General features: G+C 45.1%; 1 protein-coding gene across 4 annotated transcripts in view; it reads right to left on the bottom strand.

The window, feature by feature from the left end:
• Positions 1-18,408, bottom strand: part of LOC105491366 (transport and golgi organization 6 homolog) — a 252,083-nt gene that overhangs the window by 12,926 nt on the left and 220,749 nt on the right. The window lies entirely within an intron of this gene.

The following is an 18,408-nucleotide window of genomic DNA, read 5'->3' as shown; positions in this document are numbered from 1 at the left end:
CATTCCAGCCAGGGTGGCAAAGCAAGAAAGACCCTAGCTCAAAAACAAAAACAAATTTTTCGTAGGGACGAGGTCTTGGTATTTTGCCGAGGCTGGTCTTAAACTCCTGGCCTCAAGCAATCTCCCCGCCTCAGCCTTTCAAAGTGGTTATTATTTTCACTACTATGGAGTGGGAGGCATGAGGTACATATAACCATCTACCTTACAAGTATATTGTGGGGGGTCAAAAAAGATAATGTATGTGAGAGTATTTCACTATCATCAGCAAAGTGATAAATAATTCAAAGTATTGCTATTATTACCACTACATTAAGAAAATTTGGTTTACCACCAAGGAATAAGAATAGGAGGGGAACACCAGGTGTGGTGGCTCATGCCTGTAATCCCAGCACTTTGGGAGGCTGAGGTGGGCAGATCACTTGAGGTCAGGAGTTCAAGACCAGCCTGGCCAACATGGTGAAACCCTGTCTCTACTAAAAATATAAAAAAATTAGCTGGGCATTGTGGCATGTGCCTGTAATCCCAGCTACTTGGGAGGCTGAGGCCACAGAATTGCTTGAACTCAGGAGGCGGAGGTTGCAGTGAGCTGAGATCATGCCACTGCGCTCCAGCCTGGGCAACGGAGCAAGACTCCATCTCAAAATGCATGAATGAATGAATGAATAGGAGGGGAAAGGCACAGCTCTGAAAACAAAGAATAGAGAGCAGAAGCCAAAGGCAGAGTGGCTGGGCGGATGAATAAATGAAGGGGATTGAGAGGAAGAGGGAGGTGGTGTAGATGCGAGGAAATGAATTTAATGTGGTCTGAGCACAGTATCGGGCCAGCGCGGGTCAGATGATGTTGGTGGCTGGCATACTGGAAGCTCTGATTAAGCTATGCCGCAGAATGGAAAGCATCAGGAAGAAATCTGCCCGGCAAGCAGAAAGGGGCCAGACTCCAAGGTCTTTGAGGCGAGCGGCCTCTCTAAGATAATGGGCAGGAAACAAATAAATTGGGGAAGCAGAATGGACACAGACAATTTGGACCTCATTCAGGAGCTCTGGACTGAAGAAGAATAATGCTTTCCTGATAAAACCCAAACTTTCACTTTGATGGGTCTATGAAAAAGAAATTAGGGCCAATTCAAACCTGAAAGACCAGGCTTTTGAGACACTTCACTGAAAGCGTCAGGACGGTCAGTAAAGAAAGGCAGGATTACTAATGTCTAAGAGATTTCTACCCATGCCTGACAGATAGAGAATCTCAAACACACTGAAGTTCACAGTGGCATTATTATTAACTGGAGGTTACTGAGCTTTTCAAAAACCTTTTATTTTAAAAGTATTTTTCTCTGCTAGACCTAGAGATAAATGGCAGTTTTACCCTTTCTGGATTGTGTCTGGCTGCTAAATGGGGAGAGCATCTAAACTGCAAATTGGAGATGGGGTGGAAAGGGGATGAGGCGGGTATCATGTGTGGTTTGCACTGAGAAAAAGGGAGAAATATTTAACTGGCCAACTGCCAAAAATGCTACAGGGACATGGACAGTCTAGGTTGTTTAGGGACAAAGACCAAGATGGTGGGTTGCAGTTAACCCTTGGGAGGGATGATAGCTCAGGGGTCCTAAACCAAAAATAGGCAGTCAGAACTCCTAACACCTAACTGTGTATGCTCCCCGGCTGGCTTATGCTGAGGCATGCTGCCCAAGGGCTGGAGTGGTCAGTGACCTGCAGCTGAGACAGGAGTGGCAGCCGTGGTGGCAGGAGCAGCGGTGGCAAAATGTTTCAGAATGTCTTTAAATAGCAACCTGAGGAAGGCGGCAGCTTTCCTACACCCCCACAAGCCCTGAAATAGCACAAAGGCACAGGGAAAATGGTCGGAGTGTGTGCAAAGGCAGCAGGCTACTGTTTGTGAGAAAAGAGATTGGCAGCGTTGTCCTGAGAAGGTGAGTACAACCCCAGCTTTCAAACTGTACTCAATTATCACATATGGGGGAACAGGCTTCATTGTTTCCAGTCCTTCAAGATCTCCATGCAGACAACCCACTGAGGGCACCACAGTTCTCTTTCCTTTCTGCACGGAAAGCCTCCCACGTGGGATTAGACAGCATCCGAAAAAGGCTCACTACTACTGTTTATTGTTTACTACATTTCAGTCATTGTGCTAAACCCTGGACACACATTATCTCATTTAACCCTATGAGGCAGGTATTATTAGCCCCAGTTTATGAATTAGGGCACAGGAGGTTAGGGAGGTTTAGAGATTTGCTCAAGGACAAATAGCTAGAATTTAAATCTGCGTCTGTCAGATCTAAGTTCACAAACCTTGCTTTTCATATGTGCATTACTAGGAAATCCAATATGCATGAGGACACCATGCAGAGAATTCGATCTTCCTCCTGCACCATCAAAAGTTGTTTATTTGGATGGTGCCTGGCCGGTGAGAGAAGACAGGGAGCAGCAGATGGGCTGGTGGCTGACTCCACGGTTTAGGCTTCCTTTAGGATGCCAGTTTGCTTTAGGGCACCCTGAATCACCTCAGGCTTGCCCTGGTCACACAGCCTCAGGTCATGCCTCTGTGGATGGAGGAAGTGCAGACTGCAGTCCTTAGCGCATTTGCTCACGGGAATTCAGCTCTGTGCAAGATGCTTCAGGAACATAAGGTGCTGCAGTAGCACCAAAGGCCAAAAAACCCAGAGTCCCTCACACATCAGGGGCTCTGGTAAGGGTTTGTATTATGTGCTAATATACGCATGGCATGAACCAGACTGGAAAAAACAACCTCCCACCCACACCAGAAAAGTATGGCTATAGAGCTGGGCGTGGTGGCTTATGCCTGTAATCCCAGCACTTTGGGAGGCCAAGGCAGGCAGATCACTTTAGGTCAGGAGTTTGAGACCAGCCTGACTAACAAGGTGAGACCCCGTCTCTGCTAAAAATACAAAAATTAGCCAGGCGTGGTGGCACATACCTGTAATCCCAGCTACTCAGGAGGCTGAGGGAGGGGAATTGCTTGAATCCGGGAGGTGGAGTTTGCAGTTAGTCAAGATTGTACCATTGCACTCCAGCCTCGGCAACAGAGAGCTCCAACTCAAAACAAAATAATAATAATAATAATAATAATAATAATAATAATAATAAAGAAAAGTATGGCTACACCGTCCAGAGTGTATACCATTGCCTCTGAATGATACCATCATTCTAGTTAATGATTCTCTATCCTTACTACTCATTAAAATCCCCCAAAGAACTCTGTTTTTTTTTTTTTCCTTTGGAGATGGAGTCTCGCTCGGTCGCCGAGGCTGGAGTGCAGTGGCCACTGCGACTGGCCAGGTTTTTGTATTTTTAATACAGATGGGGTTTCACCATGTTGGCCACGCTGGTCTCTAACTCCTGACCTCGTGATTCACTGCCTTGGCTTCCTAAAGTGCTAGGATTATAGGCATGAGGCACTGCGCCTGGCTGATTCTTTTTTTTTTTTTTTTAATTTCTTTTTATGGGCCAGGCACGGTTGCTCACGCCTGTAATCCCAGCACTTTGGGAGGCCGAGGTGGGTGGATCACACGAGGTTAGGAGTTCCAGACCAGCCTGGCCCACATGGTGAAACCCCATCTCTACTAAAAGTACAAAAATTAGCCAGGTGCGGTGGTGGGTGCCTGTAATCCCAGCTACTCGGGAGGCTGAGGCTGGAGAATCGCTTGAACCCAGGAGGCGGAGGTTGCAGTGAGCCGAGATCTCGCCACTGCACTCCAGCAGGTGACAGAGTGAGACTCCGTCTTAAAAATAATAATAAATAAATAAAAATTAAATTTCTTTTTATGCTCCCCAGGTAACTCTTACAATCTAATAATAACAAGATGCTCCCCAGGAAACTAATAATCTAATAATAAGGATGCAGGATGGTAGGAAAAAACACTGGCTAGGAGACTGCAAGAGAGATACCATGGTTTCAAAAGGAGAGGTCACTTTTTCATAGACTTTGCCTGTGAAAAGTCTAAGCATCAGGTACAGGCAAAGTGATTTGGACATAACCTATTGCACTTCTTGGAATTTTCTGAATTATCAGCAAGGATTTTATTTTCCAGAAGGCAGGTGGTCAGAATAAGTTTTGACCCACAAATTAAAATTGCATCTTTTCCCCAAAAATATTTTTAAAAATTTGTTCTTAAACATACGTATGTGAAGTATGATTCTGAAGATAGAGAAAGTCACAGGCTACCGAAATGCATTTTTTTTTTTTTTTGAGATGGCGTCTCAGTCTGTCACCCAGACTGGAGTGCAGTGGTGCGATCTCCACTCACTGCAAGCTCTGCCTCACCGGTTCACGCCATTCTCCTGCCTCAGCCTCCCAAGTAGCTGGGACTACAGGTGCCTGCCACCATGCCCAGCTAATTTTTTGTATTTTTAGTAGAGACGGGGTTTCACCGTGTTAGCCAGGATTGTCGCCATCTCCTGACCTCGTGATCTGCCCACCTCGGCCTCCCAAAGTTCTGGGACTACAGGCGTGAGCCACTGAGCCCGTCCCTGAAGTGCATTCTGTAGGAAGATGAAAGGATAAGATAAATGCAGCTCCTCCTTGGCTGGGAGCAAGCATTATGGCAAAAACCTCTGCCCAGAGGGGACAAATTAAAGGAAATACATGAGCTAAAATTTTGACAGCTAAATAAATATAAATATAATGGGAAGATGCCTTTTCTTTTTTTTTTTTTAGACAGAGTCTTACTCTGTCGCCCAGGCTGGAGTACGGTGGCATGATCTTGGCTCACTGCAACCTCTGCCTCCCAGGTACTGCTTCAGCCTCTTGTGTAGCTGGGACTACAGGTGCATGCCACCACACCCAGCTAATTTTTGTATTTTTAGTAGAAATGGTTTCACTATGTTGGCCAGGCTGGTCTCAAACTCCTGACCCTCAGGTGATCCACCTGCCTCGGCCTCCCAAAGTGCTAGGATTATAGGCGTGAGCCACCACGCCCGGCCAGAGGCCAAATTTTGAAAAGCAGAGTGGTTCTAGCCAAACGTCAGTATTCATTCTGTCACTCTGCCTCAGGACTCCTTCACTCAGCTGCTTTGGTGATAGCATGTCCGCAACCCAACTGCAACAACAAAAAAACCCTGTAGGTGTTTCCAAGTAAGGAGGCAAAATTCCCTCCTTAAGAGACCTTAAGAAAACTTGTTCAGACAACTTTTGCTCTTGGGAAACCTGAACACTAGATTTTGGAAGTCCCAGAATTCCCGTTTTTTTTTTTTTTTTTTTTTTTTTTTTAGATGGAGTCTCCCTCTGTCACAAGGATTTTGGAAGTCCCAGAATTCCCAGTTTTTTTAGACAGAGTCTCCCTCTATCACCAGGCTGGAGTGCAGTGGTGCTATCTTGGCTTACTGCAACCTCTGCCTCCTGGGTTCAAGCATTTCTTCTGCCTCAGCCTCCCGAGTAGCTGGGATTACAGGAGTGGACCACCACACCCAGCTAATTTTTGCATTTTTAGTAGAGATGGGGTTTCACCATGTTGGCCAGGATGGTCTCGATCTTCTGACTTTGTGATCCTCCCTCTTTGGCCTCCCAAAGTGCTGAGATTACAGGTGTGAGCCACCTTGCCCAGCTTAGAATTCCCGGTTTAAGATCAAGATTTAAAAAGTAATTTATTGCAAAGGTGGGTACCAAGAAATTTAAGAGCAATGTTCTATGCCTCTTTTTTCTTTATTTTTTTTTGGAGACAGAGTCTTCTCTGTTGCCTGGGGTAGAGTGCAGTGGCACAATGACAATTCACTGTAGCCTTGAACTCCTGGGCCCATGTGATCTTCTTGCCTCAGTTTCCAGAGTAGCTGGGACTACAGGCATGCACCATTATACTAAGCTAAATTTTTTATTTTTAGTAGAGATGAGATCTCACTATGTTGCCCATGCTGGCCATGCCTCTTGTAGAAATGATTTCATTCACTCAGAAATAGGGCAAAGTGCTAGCTTTTGGGAATATAAAAGTGAATGGAAGTTGGGGGCAGTGGCTCACACCTGTAGTCCTAGAAATCTGGGAGGCTGAGATGGGTGGATCACTTGAGCCCAGGAGTTCAAGAGTAACCTGGGCAACATGGTGAAACCTCATCTCTATTATAATTTAATTAAACTTAAAGAAAAAAAAGCCTTTTCACAAAGAGTATAACATGTAGTAGAGTCCTACAGGATTAATACAAACTCATCAGATGGATAGCTGGGGGAATTTGAGGCATTTGAGGCATAAGAAACAGTATGGACCAAGATGTGACCAAGACGTGGAGGCAGGAATCAGGATGGCAGATTATTCTGGGGCTGCCATGAGCTTCTCAGCGCATAAGAAGGCAAGCACGGGACAGAAAGTCATAGAAGGCAGGTGGGTCCAGATTACAAAGGGCCTTGTATGTCATGCAAAGGAGTCTGACCTTCATCTGATAGACCACAAGGAACCACTGAAAAATTATTAGTTGGGACCAGACTTCAGCAGATTTGCATCTCAGAAAGATCTCTCTGGCTGTAGTCCCATTGCCATCCCTGGGTATCTAAATACCTGTCGACCCAGGAGAATTAAAGAGTAGAAAGTGACCAGGCCAACATGGTGAAACCTCATCTCTACTAAAAATACAAAAATTAGCTGGGTGTGGTGGTCGCGCGCCTGTAATCCCAGCTACTCGGGAGGCTGAGGCAGGAGAATCATTTGAACCTGGGAGGCAGAGGTTGCAGCGAGCAGAGATTGTGCCGTTACACTCTAGCCTGGTGACAGAGCAAGACTCCGTCTCAAAAAAAGAAAAAAAGAAAAGTGGCCAGGCGCGGTGCCTCACGCCTGTAATCTGAGCACTTTGGGAGGCCGCCGTGGGTGGATCATCTAAGGTCAGGAGTTTGAGACCAGCCTGGCCAACATGGTGAAACTCCGTCTCTACTAAAAATGCAAAAATTTCTGGGCGTGGTGGCTCGCGCCTGTATTCCCAGCACTTTGGGAGGCCAAGGCAGGCGGATCACTTGAGGTCAGGAGTTCGAGATCAGCCTGGCCAACATGGTGAGACCCCTGTCTCTACTAAAAATACAAAACATTAGCCAGGCGTGGTGACGTACGCTTGTAATCCCAGCTAATTGGGAGGCTGAGGTGGGAGAACTGCTTGAACCCGGGAGGTGGAAGTTGTAGTGAGCCGAGATAGCACCAATGCACCCATCCCAGCCTGGGCAACAGAGCGAGACTCCGTCTCAAAAAAAAAATAATAATAATTAGCTGGGCGTGGTGATGGGTACCTGTAATTCCAGCTGCTTGGGAGGCTGAGGCAGGAGAATCACTTGGACCCGAGAGGCAGAGGTTGTAGTGAGCCAAGATCACGCCATTGTATTCCAGCCTGGGCGACAACAGCAAAACTCTGTCTCAAAAAAAAAAAAAAAAAAGAGTAGAAAAGTCCAGTGGTTCAAGACCATCCTGGCTAACACAGTGAAACTCCGTCTCTACTAAAAATACAAAAAAATTAGCTGGGCATGGTGGCAGGCGCCTGTAGTTCCAGCTACTCGGGAGGCTAAGGCGGGAGAGTGGTGTGAACCCGGGAAGCAGAGCTTGCAGTGAGCCGAGATCGCTCCACTGCACTCCAGCCTGGGTGACAGAGCGAGACTCCATCTCAGAAAAAAAGAGAAAAGTCCAATGGCTAAGGAAGCAGAAGTCCCAGGAACCCAGGTTTGTCCTACTGCACTTGTAATACTTCACCTCTTCCTCAAGTATAATCTCAAGGCAGTTCTAATTAGTTCCTTCAGAACAGTCAGGCTGGCAATAAGACAGCCTGGGTTTGCGTTCAGTTCTCCTGCTTACTGGCTGCGTGGCATCCGAACGTAAACCTTCTGGACCTGAATTTTCTTATCTATAAATAGAGTTAATAAGCATATGTCTCTCAAAAGGTTGTTAGGGGGACTCAGTGAGATAATAATGTAAAGAATTTAGCGCTCTGCCTGCCATACAATAAACCCTTAATCAGGGTTAGTTATATTACTATTAAGAATCAAACATTGGAGGACATGGAATTTATTTGGCGCAGATTTGCTATGAGCAAACAATCCATGGGGTGATGAGCAATGAGCTGGAACAAACCCCAGAGCATCAATCCAGACTGTCATTTCGCGTCACCCCAAGGAAGATACCCTTAGTCAGAACTCCTCCCTTTCAGAGGATGGAGCAAAGATAAATGGGTTTTGCAACCCATAGGCGCATCTGATTATCAGCATAATCACTCTCTGGGAAGAAATAATCCCCGAAACAGGTTGCAGACAAGGAGGAAAAGTCCCAGGACTGACTCCCCAGCTTGGCAGCCCTGAAGGTGTCTGGTCTCTTTCAGTTTTTCTCTACCCCCTGCTTTTTTTAGTTCTGTGTACATTGTGGGAAGTTGCTGGATCGCGTAGTCTGTGGTTGGACTGTGCTTTTGGCAAGAGGTAGGGGAGCATGAGGCAGGGTAAAAAAAGAAGCCAAGGTTGTTTCCTGCTTTTGCTCTCTTATAGAGCTCCTGCTGGCAGGTCCTGGGAGGTCAGGAAACCTGGGTGCCCGAACGCTTTCCCGTCACTGTCTCATCATTCTCCTGGGCTGGTAGTAAATATGCCAAAGGAATGTGGTCTGGCCTCTTTTCCTTTTGGATACCATGGTTTCTGGGATTGGAAGCAGCCTTCTGTTGGCCATGATCTGTGCAGGGAATGCCCAGGTGACTCAGAATTGGAGTCCTTCAGGTGACGGGGACATAGAAGATGGTGTGTGAGCTCTGGAGCTACACTGCCTGGGTTTATCTACTGCCCTGACGCTTAATAGTTGTTGAACAAGTTACTTATCTTCTTTGTCTTAGTCTCCTCATGTTTTTTTTTTTTTTTTTTTTTTTTTTTGAGACGGAGTCTCGCTCTGTTGCCCAGGCTGGAGTGCAGTGGCGCGATCTCGGCTCACTGCAAGCTCCGCCTCCCGGGTTCACGCCATTCTCCTGCCTCAGCCTCCCGAGTAGCTGGGACTACAGGCGCCCACAACCGCGCCCGGCTAATTTTTTGTATTTTTAGTAGAGACGGGGTTTCACCGTGGTCTTGATCTCCTGACCTTGTGATCCACCCGCCTCGGCCTCCCAAAGTGCTGGGATTACAGGCGTGAGCCACCGCGCCCGGCCAGTCTCCTCATGTTTAAAATAGGGATAGTAGAATTCTGTGAGCCTATTTGGCTTAGGAAGCTGGCCATAAATAAAAGAAAAAATAGTGATAGTAATCATACTGAAATGGGGTTACTATGAGGATCTGGTGAATTAATTAATGTAAAGCACACAGATATAAGTGCTGTCATATATAGTAAATGCCTAAATAAAGGTGTTTTTGTATAGTTTTAATTTATACTCTATTTTTCAGAAACACAACTACCATATAAACTGAGAGCATATTTTTATTTCTTTGGGATTTTACAAAGAGCAATTAACCATTTTCGAAAATCAGGCCATTCACAGGAACCTATAGTCCCAGCTAATCGGGAGGCTGAGGAAGGAGAATGACGTGAACCCGGGAGGCAGAGCTTGCAGTGAGCCAAGATCACATCTCTGCACTCCAGCCTGGGCAACAGAGCAAGACTCCATCTCGAAAAAAGAAAAAAAAAAAAAGAAAATCAGGCCATTCAAGACTGGGCGCGGAGACTCACACCTGTAATCCCAGCACTTTGGGAGGCCCGGGGCGGGCGGATCACGAGGTCAGGAGATCGAGACCATCCTGGCTAACATAGTGAAAACCCCTCTCTACTAAAAATACAAAAAAATTAGCTGGGAGTGGTGGCGGGCGCCTGTTGTCCCAGATACTCGGAGGCTGAGGCAGGAGAGTGGTGTGAACCCAGGAGGTGGAGCTTGCAGTGAGCCAAGATCGCGCCACTGCACTCCAGCCTGGGTGACAGAGTGAGACTCCGTCTCAAAAACAACAACAACAACAACCACCACCACCACCACCACCACCACCACCACCACCACCACCACCAGAAAATCAGGCCATTCAGTGTCTCTCATGGTACTCCTGAGTTGCCAATATAAGATGTCTGAATCAATTTGCATTTGTAGCAATTACATTCGTGGTCACTCACTACATAAAAGCAACTGAATAGTTCATTATATCTTAGAGTTAGCCTAGACACATTAAAATGCATAGTATTTTATTACAAATGACTATCCTTTTATTTCTTCTTGATATTACAATTAGGGCATGATGTTGATTTTTAAAATATGCATGTAGGTTCAGCTATAAATTTTATTTTGGGAAAATAAATAGAGCACTAAAAAATACTGGTTATAAGACTTTGCTATAATAAAAGTACATCGGGTCTGATATACAGGAGGAGGCTGATGGAGTAGACTTTCCCAAACCTGGCGCTTAATTTGTCCTCTAACTCACCTTAACGATGTTACCTAAAATACCACGGATAATCAGACAAACCTTCTTCCAGATTTTTTTTTTTTTTTTTTTTTTTTTGGGAGGGGGACGGAGTCTCACTCTGTCACCCAGACTGGAGTGCAGAGGCGCAATCTCGGCTCACTGCAAGCTCTACCACCTGGGTTCACGCCATTCTCCTGCCACAGCCTCCAGAGTAGCTGGGACTACTGGCGCCCGCCAGCACACCCGGCTAATTTTTTGTATTTTTAGTAGAGACGGGGTTTCACTGTGTTAGCCAGGGTGGTCTCGATCTCCTGACCTCGTGATCCTCCCGCCTCGGCCTCCCAAAGTGCTGGGATTACAGGCGTGAGCCACTGCGCCCGGCACCTTCTTCCAGATGAACAAGATGAAGGAGGGAATTAAATAAGAGGAAGAAGAGGGAAGGTATTCTATTTCATTAGTACTTGGCCAAGGTAAGTTACCAGTAATAACTGGTAACTTGCATTGCTAATGAGTGCTAATTCTTCCTGGCATTAACTTTGGAAAATTATAAACTATTGTCTCTTCATGAGCTTTAGTTGCCTAATTCATAAAACAAGACGGTTGCATTATTTCCTAAAGTATCTTCCAAGGAACTTGGCCTGCTTATGATGAAAAAAGGGTTCCTTGGTAAATGAATTTAGGAAATTGTTGGTTTTTTTTGCTGCAGGACTTCGCAGACTCCTTAATAGGTTAACATGTACTGAGTCTCCAAGAGGAGAATGTCTAGTTGTATACAGCATTTTCTAAACTATTGACCAGGAAGACCTTATTTCAAAGGAGCAGCTCATGAAGTTAGTGTGCCAGGGACATCTCTGTGAAATATAAATTAAATAGTCTAAGTCCTCTTCTACTTCTAACATCTTAAAATTCTGTGACATTAAATGTGTAAATGAGAGAATCTTGGCCATTTTAAATAACAATCAGAAGAGTAAAGCAAAAGCTAGCCTACAGAAAATAAAATATTGTAAGTCTGATGTAGAAGAGGAAAACAAACCAAGTTCTAACACATGTAGATCTATGTAAATGATTTTGCAGAAGAGGCAGAAAGGGAATAGTTTTAAATGTTAAGTTTCTACACTGTCCCTTATGTCATCACTAGCAAAGGTTGAACATTTATAGCTTAGCAATCCCAGTAAGGTACTGAGTCCTCATCTTTAATTTTCCTTTTTCTTTTTCTTTTTTTTTTTGAGATGGAGTCTCACTCTTGTTGCCCAGGCTGGAGTGCAATGGCGCGATCTCGGCTCACTGTAACCTCCGCCTCCCAGGTTCAAGTAATTCTCCTGCCTCAGCCTCCCAAGTAGCTGGGATTATAGACACCCACTACCACGCCCAGCTAATTTTTTTGTATTTTTAGTAGACACAGGGTTTCACTATGTTGGCCAGGCTGGTCTCGAACCCCTGACCTCAGGCAATCCACCTGCCTCGGCCTCTAAAAGTTCTGGGATTACAGGCGTGAGCCAGCACGCCCGGCTCAGCTTTACTTTTCAAGCCCATCACTAACATGGTGTGGATTTGGCCAAATTACTGCTGAGGAAATCTATGGGATTATTCCCTAGTCCTAGGCACTGGCCCCAGCCTGACTTTGCACAAATGGCTATGGTGGAGGCTGAACCTGATTTTACATAAACTAGCAACCACACACACCGCACTTGGCCCAGCCAAGTTGGCTGATCTGGGGATGAACACGTAGTCTTAGTTGGAACATTAAGCTTCCTTTCTACAATTTTTGCATTTGGGTCTAGAAAGGGAATCTGAGTGTTGGATATAACACTGGGCCACCATCAGTGGTTATGTTGCTGCAACAGGAAGAAAGCCGGATTCCAGGACAGGGGACCGAAGCTGAAATGAAAGGGAAGCATGGGCAGGAGATAGAGTATTTCAATTTGCGATTCTGAGTCGCTGACCCCCCAGCTCTATCTCTGCTTTTCCCACAACGTGGTTGTTCAGCCCTTCTATGGATGCAACAGGCTAAACGCTCCCTTTGTTTAAGCTTGTTTAGATGAGGTTTCTTTTACTTAAAACCAAAGAACTCTGATTACAGTCACACAGTCCCTTCATACCTACTTTCTCCATTGATAAAGACGGAAGAATGAAGCCTGTCTCCCGAAAGCTGGTGGACTGAACATATGCACACATCACTACTCTCTCTTGAAATCCCACTGAAATTATGTAGAGGGATAAAAAAAATTGGCATCTTTAAGTTATCAGAACAAAAAGAACTAACAAGACAATAGCAACAAAAGTTTTGATACTAGAAAGTAGTTGGATGAATCCTAGGGTCATGGTCTTGATTTGCCCAGGATAATACATTTTATGCCTGATGCCCTGGTAATAATTATTAATAGTATCCTCTTTCACCCTCAAAAGTGTCCCAGTCTGGCTGATAAATTGATTCATTAAGCCTAAGAGTCCCAGAAGCAGGCCTAACGTACCACAGAATCTCAGAAAATTTTAGGAGCTGATGGCACCATGCCTCTTAAAATCAGGGTGAAGAGAAGACCTGGTTGAGAGTATGTCTGAGTAGCAATCACGTTCCCTGAGCCCTCTTCTACTACTCTCTGCATGCAGGTAACTATCCCTCCCCAACCAGCAGAAGCCAGGAGTGTTTACCCTTTGGAGGGTTCTACCAGAGAGACTCTGGATAGGTAGAGACTCTGGATAGGTAGACATTAGATGCAGACAGAGATGGGAGTGCGACGGTAAAAACAGGAGGATAAGTGAAAGGCTACATACTGAATGGTGAGACCTCCATCATTTTCTTTCCACTCATCTTCCGGAACCCTCCAGCCAGGCTTTTGTCCTCTATGGGAGACCAAGATTCTCTTTTTTTTTTTTTTTTTTTTGAGACAGAGTCTCGCTCTGTTGCCTAGGCTGGAGTGCAATGGAGCGACCTCAGCTTACTGCAACCTCCGCCCCCAGGGTTCTAGTGATTCTCCTACCTCAGCCTCCTGAGTAGCTGGGATTACAGGCCCCCTCCACCATGCCCGGATACTTTTTTTGTATTTTTAGTAGAGACAGGTTTTGCCATGTTGGCCAGGCTGGTCTGGAACTCCTGATCTCAGGTGATCCAGCCGCCTTGGCCTCCCAAAGTGCTAGGATTACAGGCGTGAGCCACTGTGCCTGGCCGAGATTAAGATTCTTTTCTGCCAAGCCCCCAAAAAAGACTTCAACATAGTCACAGTACAGAGTCTCCCAGTGAAATCACCTGGCCAGATCATCACCCTCTTATAAAGTCCTCTAGTCCATAAATAAGTACTTGTACACAGAGTATTATCAGCTTTTGAGTGCTCTGTTCTTAAATCTTGCAGTAGGCTTAGAAGTAACCAGTCCAGACAAGAGCAGTAGATGAAGGCTTATAGGAGACATGCCTCCAAGAAGATGAAGCTGTTAGATTACCTGATGTGTCTGAACCTTTTATGAGATTTATAAACTTTCAGCAAAGATTGGGGATGAATTAATGATAGGTTCATAGAAGTAAACATGAGACATTTATTAACTTCAGAGAAAACTAAAATTCAAACAAGAAAGGAAATGTGATCATAGAATAGATAACAGTTTTAGTCATAATAATATAAACACTGAATGCTGATATTAAAAACCTGTAATGTAACTAAATAGAATGGAGAGGAGGAATATATGTATTTGTGAGAGCATGTTAATAATAATAATAATGAACACATATTGAGCTTTTAGAACCTATACATGCTAAATGCTTTTCATAGATAAACTCAATTAATTCTTATAACAATTCTATAAAGTGGTACTATTATTATTATTTCCATTTTATAGATGAGGAAGTTGAGAAGAGAGGTCAACTAATTTGTGCAGGGTCTCACTGCCAGCAAGTTGCAAAGCTGGGATTTCAGCCTGGACATCCAGCTCCGGAGTCCATACTTAAAGCCAAAGCCACTGGACTGTTTCTTCATCCCTCCCACATAGGCCAGTTTTTCCACCTTTGGAACAGAAGCTGAGGGGGCTCACTTTTATACATGAGATCTACTAGGAGATCAAGTGAACTGAAAAATCAAGGCTGGGTGCAGTGGCTCACACCTGTAATCTTATGACTTTGGGACGCTGAGGTGGGCAGATGGCTTGAGCTCAGGAGTTCAAGACCAGTCTAGGCAACATGGCGAAACTCGGTCTACGCAAAAAACACAAAAATTAGCTGGGTGTGGTGGTGTGTGCTTGGGACTTCCTCAGCTTGGCCTCCTCTCAGCTACTCGGGAGGCTGAGGTGGGAGGATTGCTTAAGCCCAGGAGACTGAGGTTGCAGTGAGCTGAGATTGTGCCACTACACTCCAGCTTGGGAGACAAAGAAAGACCCTGTCTCAAAAAAAAAAAAAAAAAAAAAAGAAAAAGGAAAAGAAAATAAAAATCAAGGCCTGAGAGCAATGGCTCACACCTGCAATCCCAACATTTTGGGAGGCCAATGTGGCAGGATTGCTTGAGCCTAGGAGTTTGAGACTAGCCTGGGCAATATAGGGAGACCCTATCTCTACAAAAAATTTTAAAAATTAGCCAGGTGGGTAGTACACACCTGTAGTCCCAGCTACTCAGAGGCTATGGTGGGAGGACTGCCTGAGCCCAGGAGGTCAAGGCTGCAGTGAGCCATGATGGTGACACTGTGCCACTCCCACCTGGGTTTATAGAGCAAGACTGTGCCTCAAAAAAAAAAAGAAGAAAAAAGAAAAAAGGAAAATCAAGAAATAGCAGTATAAGCATATCATCTGTAAATATGGAAATATATATATATTTGAGACAGTCTTGCTCTGTTGCCCAGGCTGGAGTGCCATGGCGTGATCTTGGCTCACTGCAGCCTCCATCTCCTGGGTTCAAGCAATTCTCCCGCCTTAGCCTCCTGAGTAGCTGGGATTACAGGCGCCCAATATCACGTCCTGCTAATTTTTGTATTTTTAGTAGAGACAGGGTTTCACCATGTGGGCCATGTTTCACCACGTTGGTCAAACTCCTGACCTCAGGTGATCTGCCTGCCTCAGCCTCCCAAAGTGCTGGGATTACAGGTGTGAGTCATTGTGCCCGGTCTTTTGTATTTTTAGTAGAGTCGGGATTTAATCATGTTGGCCAGGCTGGTTTTGAACTCCTGACCTCAAGTCAGGATCCACCCACCTCAGCCTCCCAAACTGCTGGGATTATAGGTGTGAGCCACTGCGCTCAGCCGGAAGTAAATTTAAAAACCAAAACAAAACAGCGAAACAAGTGGAAAATGGTTGCTGATGGGGAATAGGAACACTGGGTGAGAAATAAGCTTTGTAAAACTATTGTTTTAAAAATACAGATATTTATGCAATTTTATTTTTATTTTACATAATATTTAATTACATTATATTTTAAATTATGCCATCAATTTAATATGTAATTTAATTACATAATATTTTTATTTGGGGGGAATAAAAATTAAATTAGAAAATAAATCAACAATAAAGACAACCCAATTAAAAGATGGGCAAAGAAATTGAGTAGACATTTCTCCAAAGATGATATACAAAGAGCTAAGTGCAATGGCTCACGCCTGTAATATCAGCACTTTGGGAGGCTGAGGCAGGACGATTACTTGAGCCCATGAGTTTGAGACCAGCCTAGGCAACATAGTGAGACCCCATCTCTACAAAAAATAAAAGAATTAGCGCCAGGAGCAGTGGCTCATGCCTGTAATCCCAGCACTTTGGGAGGCTGAGGTGGGTGGATCATGAGGTCAGGAGTCCGAGACCAGCCTGACCAACCTGGTAAAACCCCGTCTCTACTAAAAATACAAAAATTAGCCGGGCATGGTGGTGCATGCCTGAAATCCCAGCTACTCAAGAGGCTGAGGCAGGAGAATTGCTTGAACCTAGGAGGCGGAGGTTGCAGTGAGTCGAGATCGCACCTCTGTATTCCAGCCTGGGTGACAGAGCAAGACTCTGTCTCAAAAAAAAAAAAAAAAAAAAAAAAAATTAGCCAGGCATGGTGGCATAGTTTAGGATACTGAGGTGGAAGGATTGCTTGAGCCTAGGAGTTTGAGGCTGCAGTGAGCCATGATCATGCCACACCACTCCAGCCAGGATGACCATGAGACCCCATTTCAGAAAAAACAAAAACAAACCTAACAAGCTCAACATCTTTAGCCATGAGGGAGATGCAAAATCTAAACCTTATCACTTCATACTTGATACATGCCAGAATGTATGATGGACAATAACAAGCATTCGTGAGGATGTGGAGAATGTGGAAACCTCATGCATTGCTGGTGGGAATGTAAACTGGTGCAGTCACTTTGAAAACAGTCTGGCAGTTCCTCAAAAGTTAAACATAGAATTACCATATGACCCAACAATTCCACTCCTAGGTATATACCCAAGAGAAATGAAAACATACTTACACAAAAACTTCTACACAAATGTTCATAGCAGCATTATTTAAAATAGCCAAAAAGTAGAAACATCCTATATGTCCATCAGCTGATAAACAGATAAACAAATGTGGCATACCTATACAATGGAACCTTATTCAGCTGCAAACATTAAGCTCTGATATATGCTATACCATGGATGAGTTAGGCAGGGTGTGGTGGCTCACGCCTATAATCTCAGCACTTTGGGAAGCAGAGGCAGAAGGATCGCTTGAGCCCAGGAGTTCAAGACCAGCCTGGGCAACATAGTGAGATATCATCTTTATAAAAAAGAAAAAAAAAAAGCCAGACATGGTGGCTCATGCCTGTAATCCTAGCACTTTGGGAGGCTGAAGGGGGTGGATCACTTGAAGTCAGGAGTTCGAGACCAACCTGGCCAACATGGTGAAACCCCATCTCTACTAAAAACGCAAAAATATCTCGGCATGGTGGCACGTGCCTATAATGCCAGCTGCTCGGGAGGCTGAGGCAGGAGAATTGCTTGAATCTGGGAGGCAGAGGTTGCAGTGAGCCGAGATCACGCCATTGCACTCCAGCTTGGGGGACAAGAGTGAAACTCTGTCTCCAAAAAAAAAAAGAAAGAAAAAAAATTTTTTTTTTTTTTTTTTTTTTTTGAGGCGGAGTCTTCACTCTGTCGCCCAGGCTGGAGTGCAGTGGCCGGATCTCGGCTCACTGCAAGCTCCGCCTCCCAGGTTCGCGCCATTCTCCTGCCTCAGCCTCCCGAGTAGCTGGGACTACAGGCGCCCGCCACCGCGCCCGGCTAATTTTTTGTATTTTAGTAGAGACGGGGTTTCACCGTGTTAGCCAGGATGGTCTCGATCTCCTGACAGCGTGATCCGCCCGCCTCGGCCTCCCAAAGTGCAGGGATTACAGGCGTGAGCCACCGCGCCCGGCCAAAAAAATTTTTAAAGAAAGAAAACATGGGCCGGGCGCGGTGGCTCAAGCCTGTAATCCCAGCACTTTGGGAGGCCGAGACGGGCGGATCACGAGGTCAGGAGATCGAGACCATCCTGGCTAACATGGTGAAACCCCGTCTCTACTAAAAAATACAAAAAAAAAAAACTAGCCGGGCGAGGTGGCGGGCGCCTGTAGTCCCAGCTACTTGGGAGGCTAAGGCAGGAGAATGGCGTGAACCCGGGAGGCGGAGCTTGCAGTGAGCCGAGATCCGGCCACTGCACTCCAGCCTGGGCGACAGAGCGAGACTCCGTCTCAAAAAAAAAAAAAAAAAAAAAGAAAACATGGATGAGCCTTAACCACGATACTAAATGAGTAGAAGGAGGCAGACACAGAAGGCTACATATTGTATGACTCATTTATATGAAATGTCTAGAATAGGCAAATCCATAGTGAGAAGGTAGATTAGTGATTGCTAGGGGCTTGGGGGAGAGGAGAATGGGGGCGTGGAGTATGGAGTTTCTTTTGGGGGGCAATGAAAATGTTGTGGAATTAGATATTGATGATAGTTGCATAACTTTATGAATATGCTAAAAATGCAGAATTATATACTTTGAAAGGGTGAATTTTATGCTATATAAATTATATCTCAATTTAAGAAACTGTGACAAGAAATACAAGGTAAGGGGAAGAGCGGGCTCTGGTGCTACTGATGAAGAGAGCACACT

Source organism: Macaca nemestrina, chromosome 18 (assembly GCF_043159975.1).
Source record: "Macaca nemestrina isolate mMacNem1 chromosome 18, mMacNem.hap1, whole genome shotgun sequence".
NCBI lineage: Eukaryota > Metazoa > Chordata > Mammalia > Primates > Cercopithecidae > Macaca > Macaca nemestrina.
This window is presented reverse-complemented; position numbering and strand designations above follow the sequence as displayed.